The 19,767-nt window shown below is 40.1% G+C and overlaps 1 long non-coding RNA gene across 1 annotated transcript in view; it reads left to right on the top strand.

Annotated features, from left to right (window-relative positions):
• The first annotated feature begins 12,602 nt into the window (after nucleotides 1–12,602).
• The window catches only part of LOC134485248 (uncharacterized), a 58,776-nt gene continuing 51,611 nt past the window's right edge, over nucleotides 12,603–19,767 (top strand). Inside the window, exons 1-2 of the long non-coding RNA XR_010063292.1 lie at nucleotides 12,603–12,685; nucleotides 15,311–15,518. This is a non-coding gene — a long non-coding RNA (uncharacterized LOC134485248). The remainder of the gene's footprint in view (nucleotides 12,686–15,310; nucleotides 15,519–19,767) is intronic.

Here is a 19,767-nt window from a genome sequence, read left to right as displayed (position 1 = left end):
CCTTGCTTGTTAGGGGTCCCACATGAAGAACAAACTGCAAAGTCTAGCCCCTGCATGCTCCCTGGTTGGTGGCCCAGTCTCTGTGAGCTCTCAGGGGCCAAAGTTGACTCTATATGTCTTCTTGTGGATTTCTTGAACCCCTAGATTGCTCAGTTCTCTCTCCACTCCTCCACAGGACTCTTCTAGCTCTGTGGATATTTGGCTGTGTGTCTCCACATCTGCCTCCATCCACTACTAGATGAGGCCTCTCAGGAGACCGTTATGCTAGGTTCCTGTCTTCAAACATAGCAGAGTATCATTAATAGTGTCAGGGGTTGACTGTTTCCCATGGAATGAGTCTCAACTTGGGCCAGTCATGGTTTGGCTGGTCCTTCAGTCTCTGTTTCATCCTCATTCCTACACATTTTGTAGGCAAGACAAATTTTGGAATGTTTTGAGGGCAGACTGATGTCTCCCTCCCTCTTCTGGAAGTTCTGACTGGCTACAGGAATTGGCCATTTCAGTCTCTGTATCCAGTAGGAACCTCAGCTAGGCTTACCCCTATAGACTTCTGGTATCTTCCCCCATCCCAGGCCTCCAGTTAGTCCCAGAAATGTTTCCCATTGGTTTCCATTCTCACTCCCATCCCATTCCCATACTTAATCCCCATCCTTGTTCCTTTCCTTACACTTTCTTCCATGAAATGTTAACAACCTGCTCACCTACACAATAACAAAACCAACTGATATTCCACTGTAGATGAGGGCAATCTTACAGGGCCTCACCCATAGTGGAACACTATAGACAATTAATGGATATTGAGAGAAAATGAATCCATCTTTTCCAGGGAATGAGCACCTTAATAGACTATCTAATTCCAAGTGATCATCTCTAAACACTTACGTATATAAGCAATGCTGAATGGGCTCAATAGATTATATGTAGACACACACACACACACACACACAAATGCACACATACATGCATACATGCATGCACACACATATGTGTGCACACACAGGCACATACATTTAACAATTATAATTAAAGAACATTTTTGTGAGTTTGAGTCAGAGTGGGAGCACATGGAGGGACTTGTAGAGGCAAGAGGGTGAGACCAACTGATACGAATACCTTGATCCTGTACGAAATTCTAAAATAAGAAAATAAATTTAAAAAGTAAACAACAAAGAAGTTTGCTCACATAGAATTACACACAAAGGGTAGGTACTGTCATTCCCAGAAGACATTGGTTACTAAGTGTAAATAGCACTTCAGACCTTCTTCAGGAGCTCAACTTTTGCCGGTGTTTGCATATTTAATGTGTGGTACAAGAAAAGTTGTATTTGTTCAAGGTGGCTATGAGAAGACTGGGATAGTTTTCAACTAAATGATGGTTCAATTCTACTTTGAAGTTCAGAAAATGAGGGAATCCTAGGCATAGATAGCATAAAATGGTGATGTTGTCTCATTTCTAATCATTTTTTCTTTTTATACCACAAAGTAAAATTGCCTTACCTCTTCATGTAAATAATATGCATTTTATCTCATTTTATTTAGTGAATAGCTTTTATTGAATCTTTCCTCTGTTCGCCTCTGCTTCATGTTACTTTATATCTAAGGAGAACTATTTCCTATGTATAAAATCTATGTTCTCTTTGGCATATTAGAGTTTGCTCTGTGCTCTGATTCTGAAAATGATGTAGACACTGTTTCAGAAGCAGGATCTGAGTTCCTAACCTCTGCTGAAGAACACACAAGTGTTTATGATGCAGAGATTTCCATGCTTCATCTTTTAGTCCAATGTTTATAGCTTCTGTGAGACGTGAGATTAAAAAAATAAACATGCAACCTGTTTCAAGAAAATATCTAATGTGCACCATGGACAGGGCATGCATTTTTGCTTTTTATTAGAACATGAGCAAAAAGAAAGGAAGGCAGGGACCAGAAGATGTATTGCGTTACTGGGTGTACTGGGTTATAAAGCAGCGCTGTGCTTTGTCAGCTAAAGATGTGAGGAAGGAAAAAAAAAGATATGAGAAAGGATCTGGAAAACAAATAGGCTGCTTATGCATGAAATAAATGCAGGGAGCACAGAACCAGGCCAGCATCATCTCTGATGATATAGAGTCTCTGAAATGATGCTTTCTGTCTGTGATATGCAGTCACTTCTAGAAGCAAAGATATCCTATTAGGAACAATGGGGGAGTAAAGTAACCCAAAGGCATATGGCGTACTTGATAAGAATGCTGTGTGAATTCAGTTCTTACATGTGCGAGCTGAACTTCTGTGAAGTCTTCGCGAGATCCTCATTGTATAACAAGTCAAGATGCATCTTGGAGAACTTCACCATGATTATTTCAGGCAGGGTCTTTCATCATTCTGTGGTAATGATGAGGACACTAAGCCTTACTCAGTGTTGGTAACTTATACAAAGTCAGACAACGGCAGAGGTAGTGTCTGGGATGGGATCCATTTTCCCTATACCTCAATGCTCCCAATTAGTCTTTTGAATATCTGAGAATATTAATGTGAGGAAATCCTTTTAGAAAATCGGAATAAGTACAGTTTAAATGTTAGATGAATTTGTTAAGAAAAATAGAAAGTAAAATGTTTCATATTGTACAATTAATCTGTGCCCTCTCTTTGCCAAGTTCCCATACGCCTAACCAAGCATGAAAGAAGTGAGCCCTGCAATTTAGAGATGTTTATTGACAACCAATTGTATGAAGCCTGTGGGAAAAGTCAGCAGTTTTTAAATGAAATGGAAAAGATTTAGAAAGAAAACTCTATTACAAAATTGTCAACTTTTTGCTTACGGTAAAAATCTTACAGCATGCTGGGAAACATGTTACAAATGAGTGCAGACCACCTCTAGATCTTTGCTCTTGTGTTTATGCCCAAGGCCTTTTTATTTGATCGTTATTTTATTAATGTAGTTGAACCAGTGTGCAAGCTGGTGAAAGCTGCAGTACCTGTGGTATCAAGTACATGGACTGAGGAATGAGTTGTTTCCAACGCTGTCCAGGTATCATACATCATAGAAGTCAGTTTAGCATGGTGACAATAATATATGGATGAGAGCTGGGAAATTTTTCAAGAAAGCAAGCACAGCCAAATTAATCCGTTCAGGAAGAAGAGATTTACAAGACAGGACAATTCTTTTGCAATGTGAATATGGTTGCATTATCATGTCCACACTTCTAGCTTTAAAATTATGCAATAGATAGCCTATTATTTGGAGAATATATTATAGTTGGCACATTCAAGATAAGGGGATAAGTTGTCTTATTAACTTCAAAATCCTACATTGAAGCATCCACTTCTCTTTTGCTTTAGTTATCATCGTTGCACATATATAGGTTAATAAATTAATAATATATAAATACAACCTGTTGAATCGATTTTTAGTGTTGTTTTATGACTGACTAATTGGTAGCAAATAAAAGATTTGGTACTAAGTAGCAGTCCTTTATTAAAGGGACCTATAAAAATATGGACTTGTTTATATGGACTGGAAGGCTGACACAGAAATAAAAATATGTCTTGCAATTTTAGAATGAATAAAATGGCAAACAGGTGTAAATGAAGGGGGACTGTGAGTTCATAGTGCCAGTGTGGGAGCTCATGCACATGATCTACTGGGACCCTGAAGCAGAGTTAGTTTTTTTAATTAATTTTTTGTTTTATTCTTCTCTCATAATATTACATCTCAATCACAGTCTCTCCTCTCTCCCAATACCTCTCCCCTCACCTTTTCTCTCCCACAGATCCACTTCCCCTCCTTCTCCATTCAGAAAAGGGCAAGATTCCCAGGAAATACCAACCAACAAGGCACGTCAAGCCATAAGACTCGGCACCTCCACTTATATTAGTGATGGATGAAGCAACCCAGTAGGAGGAAAAGAGTCCTAAAATCAGGCAAAGGAGTCAGAGACAGCCTTTGCTCTCATTGTTAGTTTTCCCAGAGGAATACCAAGCTGGACAACCATAACATACGCAGAAGTCCTAGATTAGACTCATACAGGCTCTCTGATTGCTAATTCAATCTCTGTGAGCCACTGTGAGATGTGGTTAGTTGATTCTGTGCATAATTTTGTGGTGTCCTTGACACCTGTGCTGCCTACAATCCTTTCTCCCCTCTTCCACAGGGTTCTTCAAGCTCTGCCTAATATTTTATTGTGGGTTTCTGCATCTATCACTGTAGGTTGTTAGATGAAGGCTCTCTGATAACAATTATTCTAGGATCTGGTTTATAAGAATAGCAGAATATCATTAGGATCATTTCACTGACATTTATTTTTATTTATTAATAAACTCCCAACCACCCACCTGTAGAAGCAACCTGTGTGGCCACTCCATTTCGAGATCTCACATGGCTGGTCAATGTTTCTCCATAAGAAGCCTGGCAAACTCTGTTTCTCCTTCCTTGCATCTGTCCCCTTTCCTCTGGAGACTTGGAAATCCTACCTGTACCTTCTGCCCAGCAATTGGCTTATAGCTTTCTTTACTGACAGATCAAGAGCCAGTTGGGGAACAGTACCATAGCAGCAGAACCACCCTTGCATATGTATGTAAGGACACATGCAAAATGCATGCCTTCTCATAAATACAAAGCCTGTAGAATACAGAAAAGTTTTGGTCGGTCCTGGGCCTGATAAAGCAGGTGTCAACAATATATGTGAAGAATCATTAAGTTCAATGAAGAAATGACATATGCCTCCATTTGAAAATGGACAAGTAGAGTTAACATGACACACTTCCAACTTCTAGGTAATTTGTACAAATATCTACCAGTAATATTGTTAATCATTAGGAGAATGTAAATAAGAAATTACAATATGGTACCATGTTATATATACCCAGGAATGACAAAAAAAAATCAAGGAAGACAATAAGAAGTAAGATCTAAAGATATTGTAAGCTCACCCATAGCTGGTGAGATTGTACAACCATTTCTTGGAACAATTTGTCAGTTAAACATTGAGCATTTATAAGACCCTGCAATTGTACTGCTAAGACACACCCAAGAGAAATGCAAAACTGATGCCTAACCAAACTCTCAGGGCTGACGTAGTGAACCAGGGAATAGCACTTTCTGCACAAGCCTGAAGATCTGACTCCAATTTCAGGAATCCATAGTAGAAGGAGAGAACTGATTTGTCTTTTGACCTCCTAGATCTCACACAGAGGGAGGGGGATGGAGGAGGGGGAGAGACAGAGATAGAGACAGAGACAGAGTAATAATGATGATGATACACTTTAACAAATGCTCACTTAAGTACTATTTGAATTATAAAGAAAGGAAGTGATATAAATGTTCATGAAGTTCTAGTTATGAAGGAAAAGTGCAGCTCCCGAAGGAGACTCAGTTCAGCTGTTGTAAAGAATGGAGCCCCAATTTCATGGAAACACTTTGAACACATAATAAGAAAAAGAATGCAGCAAAGCAGGCAGCCTAATACTTGATTCTGTGGAAAGCTAGCATGATTCACTAAAATTAGCACAATGAATATTTTTCTTTTTTAATGGATATTTTTATTTACATTTCAAATGTTATCCCCTTTCCCCCACTCAAGCACCCACCCCTACTGGCCTCCCCACTCTAAAATTCCCCTACAGCTTTGGCAGGACCAAGGGCTTCTCCTCCCTTTGATGCCCAACAAGGCCATCCTCTGCTACATATGCAGCTGGAGTCATGTGTCTGTCCATGTATACTCTTTGGATGGTAGATTCCACCTCACACTAGTCAGAATGGCTAAGATTAAAAAACTCAGGTCACAACAGATGCTGGCAAGAATGTAGAGAAAGAGGAATACTTCTACATTGTTGGTGGAATTGCAAGCTGGTACAACCACTTTGGAAATCAGTCTGAGGTTCCTCAGAAAATTGGATACAGTACTACCTAAGGACCCAGCTATACCACTCCTGGGCATATACCCAAAAGATGCTCCAACATATAACAAGGACATATGCTCCATTATGTTCATAGCAGGCTTATTTATAATAGCCAGAAGCTGGAAAGAACCCAGATGCCCTTCAACAGAGGAATGGATACAGAAAATGTGGTACATCTACACAATGGAGTACTACTCAGCTATCAAAAACAATGACTTCATGAAATTCATAGGCAAGTGGAATGAACTAGAAAATATCATCCTGAGTGAGGTAACCCAGTCACAGAAAAACACATATGATATGTACTCACTGATAAGTGGATATTAGCTCAAAAGCTCAAATTACCCAAGATGCAATCCACAGACCACATGAAGCTTAAGAAGGACAACCAAAGTGCAGATGCTTCAGTCGTTCTTAGAAGGGGGAACATATTCATAGGAGGAGATAAGGAGACAAAGTTTTTGGAGCAGATACTGAAGGAATGACCATTCAGCGCCTGCCCCACCTGGGGAATCCAGCCCATATACATACAGACACCAAACTCAGACAATATTGATGAAGCCAAAAAGTGCATGCTGACAGAAGCCTGATATAGATAGCTGTCTCCTGAGAGGCTCTGACAGAGCCTGACAAATACAGAGGTGAATGCTAGCAGCCAACCATTGAACTGAGAACAGGGTCTCCATTGGAGGAGTTAGAGAAAGGATTGAAGGAACTGAAGGGATTTGAAACCCCATAAAAATAGCAATACCAACCAACCAGAGGTGCCAGGGACAATAAATATTTTTCAGCACTAAAGAGACTGCATTATAACTGAAAGTTGCCAAATACAGAACAGGGCGTCAGAACACGGGCCATCTCTCTGTAGTGCAGAAAAGGACAGAACTCCTATGTGTCTTTATTGGAAAGTGTTGTCATGTGTGCTTGTAGATAAATGAACTAGACACAGACCATTCTAGGTTATTAATAGTGGCAGTCCTCCTCCTAGTCTTGAAAACAGTGGTGAGTATTAAGAAAGATATTAGAAAGTCAAACCTTGACATTTGTGCCCAGAATCATAAGGTTTATTGTTTGAAGAGGAGACACACACCATGTGACTAACTGTTTACTGTGTATTAACGTTGACAACTTTTGTGATGTTTGCTTCAGATTGTGGGTCAGGATTATATATCTTTCCACCATGTCTCTTATGGCTTCATGTATTCAGTCTCTTACTTTATTAGATAAATTTCCCCTGATGGGTAGACCCATGAGGGCAGGAAGTGGATTAGGGCTAGAAGTCAAGATGAGTAATCTTTATTAATTGTATGTACAGCCTTTCTTATTAGATGGATACGATTAGATGATTATGATTGCTATAAAAATCTTTAACATCACAAAACCTTTTCAATATATGTGTGAAATTTGTGCTCTCTAAATAACATATTCATGGTCACTTTGAATTTACTTGACAACAACCTCTTTTGGTTATTTCTAGTTAAATGTGGATAATCATATAGTCATACCTACTATAGTTAGTATCTACTACTACGACAACGATGATGACGACGACAACGACGATGGCGACGATGGTGACGACGTGAATGGGCAAACACCTTTTGCATTATGGTTGCTAAAAGTGATTTCATGCACATCTATGTGATTTGGACAGGCACAATGTGTCAGAAGATCAAGGCAGAGCTCCTGGGAATTCAGAGAGCAGTTATAGCATAATGACAAGAACTCGTGTGGAGAGAGCATGAGGTGCTTGTGCTCACAGATATGCACAAGGCATGTTAAACAAACAGGTTGCCTCTTCAAGGGAAGAGATGTATAACCCGTTTTCTACCCAGAGGCTTGGGAATATATGTACAGTCTGGTGATCTGTATGATATGTGGGGCCAGGCCACATTTGACTCCCTAAGACTCTTCTGCTTCTCTCAGTCAATATCTCCTTAGACCTTATTCTTATATACTGTTTCTCAGTCAATAGAGCCCATCCTTTTAGGAGATGTGGCATGTACTTTATAGACTAGTAACCCTTTTGCTCTCTGTATGACTGGGACACACCAAGTTCTCCCCAGATATAGAACTCATTGTTATGGAAGAGATCACATGTACTTTACAAAAAAGCATTTGAGGAGTCATGCCTTAAGCTTTACTGAGCACACAGGATTGAGTCAGTTGTTACCAGGAAGCATTTTTTCAAAATTGTAGTGTATTTCCATATGCCTAAAATAAATAGCCCAGTGTCACATTGTAGAATTTGAAACCAACAGAACTGATTTTCTTCTTGCTTCACACAAATAGGCACTCTGCTGGCCCTGGGCTTGAAGGGCCGCACCCCTCCACCCCACCTCCAGCTCACTGCCTCCTGGAAAGAAGTACAATACAGTTCTGGATTCTTAGGAACCTAATTGCTTTCAGAAGTTGCTACAGTAGAACAGACGCCCCGGATGCCTCAGTGAAAAAACTAATAAGGAAGCCACCGCTGTTCTGCAGGATTAAGGGTCGACATTCGCAACCGTACTCACGCGGCACAGGTTGCTGGGTTACCACAGCGATTTATTGAGCACTACCACTGTCTAAGACTTTTGCTGGCTGGGATTAGGTGCTCTGAGAAGTGAGGGATGATTGGTGATACTGGGAACATTGTTTCTAGTTGATAAAGGGCTGAACAGCCTGGATTAGCCTGCCTGCTCAGTGATAGTAAGAGGAGACACACCGTGCCAGCTCCTTGTGGAGCCTTTCATTTATGTTTTTGATATTGGATACGGCAAGGGTCCTATAAACAGTTGTTCCCTCACTTCGTCTATCTTTGGATATTATTTCAATTCATGTGTGTGCGTTAAACATTCATCTTAGAAGTTATAATGGCTTACTTTGCAAGTTTCCCAACTGTGTCTGAAAGCTGAGTACATGACTTGCTGGATTTGATTTCTGGGTGGTGAAAAAAGCCCAGATTCTGCTTTGCTGCACACATCTCATAAACTAGACGACAGAGTTGCAACTATCGCCATCATTTTGAAGATGAGGTGTGGCCGGCTTCCCCAATTGCACAACTGCTAATGGCAAAAAATATATATTTAGGAATAGTTCCAGTTAACCATATTGCAGAGGCCTTTTCTAGCTACTGAACTCTTTCAGGTGTTCTGAGGTTCTTAAGCATTAGAATCATCGATTCTGCCCTGAGTATTCATTCTCTGGCACTCTTACTTCTTTAGAACTGAACTAACCCTTGAGGTTCCCTGAGTGTGAAACTCCATTTATTGAAACTCTAGGAAAGCCTAACTACCACCTTTCCTCTCACCGACGATAATCACACTGTAAATCCACAAAAGGCTGTGAATGTATTCTTAAACCATAATATCCTGTGAGACACTTGTGTGCAATTCAGTGGGTAATGAACTATTAGTTGCAATGTGGATTTTTAGCATTTATTTATTTATTTATTTATTTATTTATTTATTTATTATTTTTATTGAATATTTTATATATTTACATTTCAAATGTTATCCCCTTTCCTGGTCCCCCCTCTCCCATACCTCCTCCACTGCTTCTATGAGGATGCTCCCACTCCTACCCACCCACTCCCACCTCACCACCCTGGCCTTCCCCTACACTGAGGAAATGAGCCTTTACAGCACCAAGGGCTTCTTCTTCTATTGATGCCCAACAATGCCATCCTCTGCTACATATGTGGCAGAAGCCATGGGTCCCTCCATGTGTACTCTTTGGTTGGTGGTTTAGTTCCTGGGAGCTCTGGGGGGTTTATTTGGTTGATATTGTTGTTTTTCCTATGAGGTTGCAAACCCGTTCAACATTTTCATTCCTTTATTTCTAGCTTTTAATAGTGAACAATTTTAACTAATTTCCTTGTATTAAAGACAACTGCTTTTTTTTTTAACAAGATAAGGCCTCCACTGTTTATTATTTGTGTCTGTGTATTATAATAAAAAATACAGGTACATATAGATAAGCCCAGGAAATTCAGTCTCTGACCTTAAAATTAAAGCTGTATTAAAATATATGAATTGAAAATTATTGTGAGAAGACATTATTGAATTTAATATTATCTGAAAGTTTTGGGTTTAAAGGTATCCATTCCTTTTCTGAAATCTGAGACATACACTCTTTGAGACATAGACATCTGACTTTTTCATACTGTGACAATTCTGTTTTGAAAATATTTTTATGAACTCAGTTTTATTATTTAAAATTCAAGAAAATTACATATATTCTTCATTTTATAGCCAAGGACACGGAGGCTAAGTCAAACTAGATGACCTAAGTAATGGTCTGAAGCATTCAGAGACTTCATAGGTAGAGAGCTATGCAGCAGCCATCCCCACGCTCCCGTATCAGAGAACAGCAATGAGTACTTTGCACAGTTAGTGGACGACGTCATCTAATTCCACTCTCAGACCAGTCTGACCGTGAGAATACATCCAATGAGATGCTTTTAAAACTAGTGCATCTTGTTTTACATGTCTTGGTTTTTTAAAAACATATTCCTTGTTATGCCCAAACGAGTAATTGTAAGACAGCCCTCAAAAATCCTGTTCCAAGCCACTTCTTTAGTCACAAACATAGAGTTCAATAGGCAAGGAAGAATCTGTCCGTATCTGCTACACATTAATGTCAGAGGCAGTGCCAGGATATCCATCTCCCAAGGTTCCATGATAGGGTAAAATGTGCCCCTGGTTTGCAGTCAAGCAGTTTAGATTTCAAAACTGACCTCTGCCAACCTTGGCGTTATGGCTTTGATCCAATTATTTAACATTTTTGAATTTCAACTTTTCCATAATAATATGTATAGTATTGTAAGTCCCACTGGCCACCTCTTAAAATACCAACAGCATTTTCAGAGCTCAGGTCTGACTCTGCATCGGTCCTTATGAGTGATGGCTTCCTCTCTGCTCTGGTCTGGTCCCTTAAATTCAGAGCTGGTCTGAGGTGAAGTTTAGCATCAAATGACTTGCCGTGCTGTTTGTGTTGTCTTTTAGATGCTGTCACATTCATTTGTAAAGTGATATTCTACATACCCATGAATGCTAATACGGCTTCAAGGTTACAGAATTTAACTTCCCAGATTTAGATCTGGGTACCAGCAAGAATTCCTGCAAATATTTGGATTATATAGCCAGAGGAGAAAGTCACCAAACATCTAGAAAGAACTTTCCTCTTGTCCTTGATCTGGGGATCAGTGAAGCTGTGTGCTGTGCAGTTACACATCCACAGATTATAGCTATCATGGGCGTTCAATGTTTCATTCATCACTGTTTCCTTATTGTAGGCGGACTCTTGTTACTGCCTAGCAGCTCGGCCTTACCCCTCTATTCCGTGCATACGTGAAATAAAATTTTATTTTCTTTACATTCTCTGAAGAGCTAATTCTTTCACACACACCTCGTCCTCCTCTGTAATAGCCAGGGCCTGTCTACCACAGTTCATTTACTCCTGGGGAGTAGAGCACTGGCAACGTTGCTTAGCACATTTTCATATTATTTTTCCTGTGCTTGGAATGTGAAAGTTGTTGTACTATTATCTTTCTGAACTTACTTTTTATGTACACCTATAGCACTTGCTTGTTAAACATTTAAACATGTTTTAATCCCAGAAATGATTGCCTAAGGATAAAGGAATTAAAGTACCATGCTAGTTTGCTGTTGTTGTTGTGGCAAATTACCTGGGATTTAGTGGCTTAAAACCATCGTAATTCATTTTCTTGAATTTCCCGAAGCCAGAAGCCTGAAATGAGTGTAACTCATTTCAGATGAAAATTGTCAGTCTCAATGTCCCCGGATGATTTGTGGCCTAAGTCCTGCGGCACTCATGATTTCTGGTGTTCCTGGATTTATGGGCACATCATTCTCATCACCTCGTGTTTCCACTGTGTAAATAGCTATGCTCCCCGTCTTCCTCTCACACGAACATGTTATGTTTAAGGCTCTTTCAGATAATATCATGTCATACATATAGAGTCACATGAGGTAAAAGGCCAAAGCTTACAATCTGATATTTTTGAGTATTATATAAGCATCATGAATAGTTTCAAAGAGAAGTTTAATAAATAAAGACCTTTGCTTGTACTTTAACTGTATTCCTATAGTGCAAATATGATTCGGTGTCAGCTATCTATATTTTTATCCTGAGCTCAGTTCCATTGTATGTTGAATTTTAATTGGCTGATTAATTATTAATTGCATGTTCACGCAAATGCACACACACATGCCACAAAGTCAGAGGACACTTGTGGAATTCTGTTCTTTCCTTCTATCATGTTGGGCTATTCAATCACACTCAGCTTTCTAGGCTTATAGCACATACCTTTAACAGTGTGGCACCATCCTGGCCTGCCTAATATATCTGCTTCCAGTCATTTTAGCATCTGAGAAAATTATTCTTTATAGACTATTGGATATGTCCTCACAGTCAGACCTTAAGTTTATAAGAATCCTGCTCTTTGGGCCAGAGCTTCACTGGAGACGACATGTGGACACTTCATTCCACCAGAGCCTGGGGCACGCTGGGGACAGATAGCTGCTCCCATGAGATGACAATGAGAAGTGGTCTCAGCAGTCTGGGGTGAAGCCCAAGCTCCTTCCTTCCTGAGTCTAAGGGTATGAGGAGGCAAGTGACTAAGGGCAAGCATTTGATGGGACATTGGCTCTGTTTCAACCTGTCTTTCTGATGGAGCCTGAAATTTCATAATAAAAGAAAAGTCATTCTGACTTTGTGGGTCACGTGACCCTGAGAACACTCAGCGCCATCTTCTCTAACCACCACCGCCATTAGTAGATGCGCTTGATTTGTCAACAATCTCCAGGTTTGTTTATGCCAGAGATAACTGATGATGCTTCCCTGCTCAGATCCTCCTCCTTACGAACGATCCACGCAACTGAGAGAAGAAAGGATCGTGGTGGGATGCTCAAGGAAGGCTCCTTCTGGTTTACTGCGGATCATTTGTATAAAATAGTCGACTTCAGAAAACTACTTTTTGTACTTCCTCTCTACTTCCCCTACTTTATCTCTTCTCTTGTTCTATTTCATCTTTACTTTTTATTAATCATCTTATTCATTTACTTTTCAAATGATATCCCCCTTCCCGGTTACCCTTCCACCAACTCCCACCCCATCCTCTTCACCCCTTCTCCCCTTTGCCTCTATGAAGGTGCTCCTCCACCCACTCACCCACTCCTGCCTCACTGCTCTAGCATCCCCCTACACTGGAGCATCAAGACTCTCTCCCCTCCCATTGAAGTCAGGTAAGGCCGTCCTCTGCTACATATGTATCTGGAGTCCTGGCTCCCTCCATCTGTACTCTTTGGTTGGTGGTTTACTCCCTGGGAGCCCTGGGAGCCCTGGGTGGTCTGGTTAGTTGATATGATTCTTATGAGGTTGCCATCCCCTTCAGCTCCCTCAGTCTTTCCCCTAGCTCTTCCATTGGGGTCCCCGAGCTCAGTCCGAAGGTGGCTGTGAGTATCTACATCTGTATTGGTCAAGTTGCTGGCAGAGCCTCTCAGAGGACATCTATCCCAGGCTTCTGTAAACCAGTGCTTCTTGGTATCAGCAATAGTGTGGGGGTTTGGTGTCTGTAGAAGGGATGGATCCCAAGGTGGGCCGGTCTCTGCATGGCCTTTCCTTCAGTCTCTGCTCCACTTTTTGCCCCTGTCTTTCCTTTGGACAGGAATTAATCTTTCACTACAAACATAATAATAGTTACTATCATTATTTCTTGTTGGTGTGAAGGAGAATCTAAGGTCAAAGACGTCAAATCATCTTTCCATAGTTTACTGAAGTACCAACTCAGCTGGGTTCACTCTGCTGGGCATCATATTGAAGTCCACCATCATCCATGTTACTCTTCTTATTCTCCAATAAAGAAAAAATACAAATAAAAACCCTTATCAGTTTGGTATGAGAGATCACCAGGCACTTCCTCTCCTCTCTGTTACTTTGGAATGTAGAAGTTTAGTCTAGCTGACTTACTGAAATATAAGTGCTTTACCAGAGATTGGGCTGATTCATAGTTAGTCCCTAATCTTGATTATTTGCTAACCATATGACTGGAAGTCTTTGATAAATTGTTATAATGTCTCTTCTAGAGTAGATTTTTCCATATTCAAGTTCAGGACCAGGAGACTGGGAGAAATAATTTAGCAAAGCAGTGTTACAAGTGTTAAGTTATCCAGCTCCCATTAGCTTTTAGTTCTGATATACTTCCTATTTTCTTTAATTCGGAGCTAAGGCTTCATCAAAAACATCTAAGTGAGATTAACAGCATGATAACGACTGATAATATAAATAACAGCAGGCAGAGCCTTGTTCTGAAGACACATGATTGTCGATAGGAAATAGGAAACATTCGGCCTTTTGTTATGCTTTATTGGGCAAGTGTATTGTGAATGATCCTGTGAACGCACCATGAGTTAAACGGCTGGACTCTACCTCTTATATTTCTCATACTTACACTTGCATCATTTAAATATTCTTAACATTAAACAGATTAATGCTGAAGATGCTTTGTGGATGATTCTACTGAGTGGTCTGTTGGATGTTTGATTTAAGGAATATTTGCTTTGAGATTACCGGTGCCTCTTTTGATTCTGTGACTTTGCACTGCATTTGAAATAGACTTTTTTAAATAAAGTAAGACAGTTCTTTCATTCTTTACTTTTAAAGTTTCATACACTGTATGGATTTTTGAATATTTTGAATATATATACACATATATATGTATATGTGCTGCCGAAGCGAGCACATACACATATATATGTATATGATTTGTTTAACCTATGTTTAAATTTAGAGTTTATAAAGCAAGGTGTAGGTGGGTATAGATGTTTATAATAGAATGAATATAACACTAATCATGGATAAGATTGTAGATTTGAGTATTTGTCTGAAGCTGTAAGATGCCACCTTGGCACCTTCCTTGGTGATGGCACAAAAGTACCCTCAGTGGAGCTCTCAGAAGCATTAAAGAATCAATGATGCTCAAAGAGAAGCTGACATTCCAGGGTTGTCATGGGAGGCAGTGGGGAGGGGAACAAAATGACTTAGAAAAAAATTAGACATGTTAAATTATATGTAGCATGTAAGGCAGAACACTTAACAGATGGTTATGTTCTACAAACAAAACTGGAGGATACAGTGATTATTGTGCAGACATTAGAAGAGGGGATACATGCATCTCTCTAATCGTGCCAGAGTAGACAGTACCCTAGAAGCTGTTACTGATACAGAAGAAGCAGAGCCCTCCTGAATTTTGAGATGAAAGGGTGGTAAAATGGCACAGTTCAAATGTAGTCTGTAAATCCTGACTGGAAGAAGGAGTTACTTTTATTGGAAAGTCCAAGGAGAGTAGTTGGTGACTGAAAGCAGAGTATGAAAGTTGACAGAGAAGAAGGCGTTCTTGGTGGTTTACACAGACCCTCTTCTCTGGCTGCAGGAAGGAGCGGAATGCAGAGAGCAAAGCTGTGTCACCATGGGTATATTCCAAAGATGATTAAAACCCAGATACTGTCATGAAGTTGTACTGATATGACTGCTTGTGCGTGAGCTGAAACTGTGTGGACAGGAGAAAGCCCAGGGGGTCTCAACCCTACAGAAAGAACTGCATACAATTAAGGGATGCCAAGACTGGGAGAAATAGACAGGTAAGACCAGAAGAATCAGTTATCTATTATTAATTGGTCAGCCCTGAGACTACACATATGATTAACATTACACAGACTATCCAGGCTGTATTTAGGAATATGAATTACTGAAAATATGATCATGAAATTAAAAAGAGTATATAAGAGGATATATGGAGGAATATATGGGAGGGTATTGAGGAAGAAAAAGGATGTAATTGTAATCTCAAAAAATAAAAATAAAAAAGTCAATCAATATTAGCTTGTTTTAGTGAAGCCTAACAGGGAAAGAAAAGAGTCTTATCAAAGTAAGTCTTTTCCTAGCTGCTATCCAGTTGCAGAAACCTCAGGATTTGTTTCAATTTGGAATGCCACCTCCCTTGCCAGTAATATGGGATGGCCCATATTCAGGGATCAATCAGAGGAACTCTACAATCGCCTTGATAGATAGGTTCAACAACATGGGATACCTGAGACCATATTAACTCCAGCACCTATTCCAGGAGAGGCGAAGACATTGTAGGACCTGCTTCCAGTGAGACATCTCACTCTGACCAATCCTGCTTTATCCAATGCTTCCCCAGGTCATGCTAACCTAACAGATATGTGAAATCAAACTGCATCTTACTGCCAAGGTTAGAGTAAAGCAGTCTCCAATAGATTCTGGTAGTACGGAGGCTAATCTTTCATTGGCAAGAATTAATATTCTTCCAGCCTTTAAGACGAGGAGACATTTCCAAGATAGAAGATTGGAGTCCTGGATGATCAGGATATAAAGAAAATTTGACTGAATGCCTGTGTCCTGCAGAGCAGTGCTAGATGCAACCGTCCCACTCCTAAATGCATTTTCTTGTTTGGTTTCTGGTAGCTACACAGTGCTATACAGTGCTCTACAGTGCTTCCTGCATGCAGACAGAAGGAATGCCAATTGCTTAAATAAATACCTGGATTATTAAGGTTTATGGTACAAGAGAGTATCATGGCTCAAAACAGTCCTACATATAATATCTTTATACAACATCAATATACTCCTGAGAGTTAGAATTTGGGGGACAGAGCACCGTGTTTTCCTAGTTTGTTGTGTGGTATTCTTTAACCAGTTCTTACTGTGTCCTTGTGGTGCTGATTTGTCGTGACCAACCTTGACCAGCAAAGAAGACATGACCAGAGGAGATCTTTTTCAAGCAGTTTACTCAGGAACCTTGATACAATCTTCTTCCCCGGGGAACGCCCTACATCAACTTAAGTACCCAACGCCAACCAACCCCAACGTCCCACGGTGGGTCATGCAGACAGGCTGTCACTATGTGGAACCTAGCAGGCCAGGCAGGCATAGCCAAATAAGGACTTGTTTACTACAAGGAGCTTTCACCATCGGGAGGGTGGAAGGCAGAAACTGGCGCCACCTTTGAGGCGCTTCGCAGCTCCCTACACTGATTGGCCTCTTGCTTTGGAACTATGGGAATTGTGTGGTTCTGAATTATTTTACCCACACTCCGCACACCACTGAAAGGAAGCAGTTTAGTTAGGCACTTGTTGCAACTGCCTGGCACTTGTGTCCAAAAGGGAAATGAATCGCAAGTGTCTCTTCCCATTTCTACCTCAGAAATTGGTAATCTGAATAGCTTTGCTGTCCTCTGTAGTAAAATGTCACAAGAGGACATGTCTGTGTGTCCTCCTTAGTGCTACCACAACTCAGAGCCTCGTGCTGCTACCATTTATAGCATCGAATCAGGTTTTATAGGTCCCTCTTTGACAGATTTAAAGTCCATCAACTCCTGAGGAAAATTTATCCGAAGGGCCTAAAGATGAAAGAATTCACTTGTCTGCAAGCAGTGGAACATTTCTGCACAGTCTTCAGCAGGTTACAACCCATAAATCTGTCTCCATTTTTACCTTCCATGTGTGTGAAATTATGCATGCTTCTTTTTTTTTCCTTTCCTGTCATGTTGAATTATGCACTCTGTGTTATAGATAGATCAACCTTTCTTAGGCAGCTAACTGAGTCAGTGGAAGACAGGGGTATGTTTTATTTTCCTGTCAACCTGGTCTGGTTCACTATTTAAGATGACATATACTCAGGCATCAGATTAAAAAAAAAACTATATTAAGTAAATGCAAACTGTGTTCCATCATGACCAATGAGATGTAATTGGTGCTATTGACAGCCCTTGGCACTGCATCGACTGGAAGTTTGATTTTCCTATCAGGCTGAAATCTTGATGACATTTTTCTTTCACTTCGAGGATTTGACTGAGGAGAAATCATAAATTCAAGCTTTTATATAGAGCTATGGAACTTTTCTGGAAGAAGGATACACGTTATCGACAGCAACTCAGTAATTGACACCTGATGACTATTAAGACGTATTGACATTCCTCTTTGGTGGGCCTCTTTCTACTCCTTACTTGTCATTTGCTTTGTCAGATGAAAAAGCACATTTTTTTTAATGTTCCCATAAGGCCAGAATGTCAGTATAGCCTGACCCCACTTGCTCACACGCCAAAGGCTAAATGCATCATCACATTTGATTTGTGCAGAATGCACATGCTGGAGAGCATTATCCCCAACTTGCAAGTGCAGAAGGCAAGCCTTAAGACAAACCTCATTCAGGGAAGACATATTTATAAAATGGAAACACAGTACTGTTATCTGCCTAATTGTTATATTTAATCTTGATGGAAATATATTATTCCCATTTTGCAAGTAATGGGAAGCTTCTGCAAGGTCATGGGGCACCCACAGTGTCATAGACTGTAATGAGATACGTCTGACTCTGGATACACTGTATTCCATGTGCAAGTGACCCAATGACGGAGTGCTCAGCTCAAGAAGAACCACTTTCCTGTTTCGCTATGTCTCTCTCTCTCTCTCTCTCTCTCTCTCTCTCTCTCTCTCTCTCTATCTCTCTCTCTCTCTATCTCTCTCACGCACATGCACACACACACACACACTCATCCACCCACACACCCACACCCCCACACACACACGCATACACACACACACACACACACACACACACACACAGAGAGAGAGAGAGAGAGAGAGAGAGAGAGAGAGAGAGAGAGAGAGAGAGAGAGATCTATACACACACACAGATCTATATCTGGTCTCTTCAACCAAACTTTGAATATTCTGTAAGCTGCAATTATACATTGTATATTCTGGAGTTTTCTATTACATGTTCCAGATGGAAACATATTTTCTGTTTGCTTAAAGATTTTTTTCTACTTTCAGTCCCATCAACAATGAATTATTCCATTAAATTCTATGCATTTTTCTTCTGTTCCACTGAAAATTTGACTTTCTACTGTAAAGGAAATTTACTGTCATCCACCTAACATATTTATTATGAACTTGCAATGACAGAAACAAGAAATATAGTTACATGCTCCAGGATGTTTTCATAAGCAACTTGCTTAAAGGAATTGTAAAGATTTAAAACCAGCCAAACTGAGGTACAGAAGACATACCATTTAGCCTCACTGTACAGAATTGTGAGAAAAATAGCACCTGATTCTCGATATATGCAAACTCTGGCCTGTTAACCTCTTAAGCTAAAGGAAGGTTATAAATAGCATTTTGTTATCATTAGAAACAAAGATAAAGTCTTCTACCCTCCTCTGTGCCCAATGCTACTTTCTCCCAACACAGCAAGCTTGGCATGCCTTTATCTCTCTGGTCTGCCCCTAACAAGACAACACAAAAATAGCTTTGAGTACAAGCTGGGTGTTCATGGCCTAATTAGTCATGAGCTCTATCTGAGAAACAGTGTTTAGGGAAAGAACATATGTGAACTGCTCTTGTTCTCAAGCACAAGATTAGAGGAAATCTTTGCACACTGTTCTGTACCAACATGTCCCCTGGGCCCTGCACTCTACCTTGAACTTCTTCCTGAATTTTAACCCAAAACACATCAGACACCCAATACCAATGGTTGGTATTAACTGAAATTACATTTTAGTCTGCACATATACAATGAAATATTACCACCTCTGCTTCTCACTCCCTCCCACATCTCACTTCCCCTCACATTTACTTCCTAACATGTTCTCTGCTCAAATTTAAGTTTTCTTTTCTCTGATTTGAGCCAGACTCTTGTTATGATGCCCATGATGGTCCTGAGTTCTCAGTTCTCCTTTTGCAGCTTCTCAAGTGCTGAGAAGATAGTCAGGTACCACCATAACCTCAAATTAATATATATCATTATTATATATGACATAGAACGTATTATATGATTAAATTATATTAATAAATTATACTGTATAAA

This window comes from Rattus norvegicus, chromosome 1 (assembly GCF_036323735.1).
Source record: "Rattus norvegicus strain BN/NHsdMcwi chromosome 1, GRCr8, whole genome shotgun sequence".
NCBI classification, from domain to species: Eukaryota; Metazoa; Chordata; class Mammalia; order Rodentia; family Muridae; genus Rattus; species Rattus norvegicus.
Note: the sequence above shows the minus strand (reverse complement) of the source record. Positions and strands in the feature narration are given on the sequence as shown.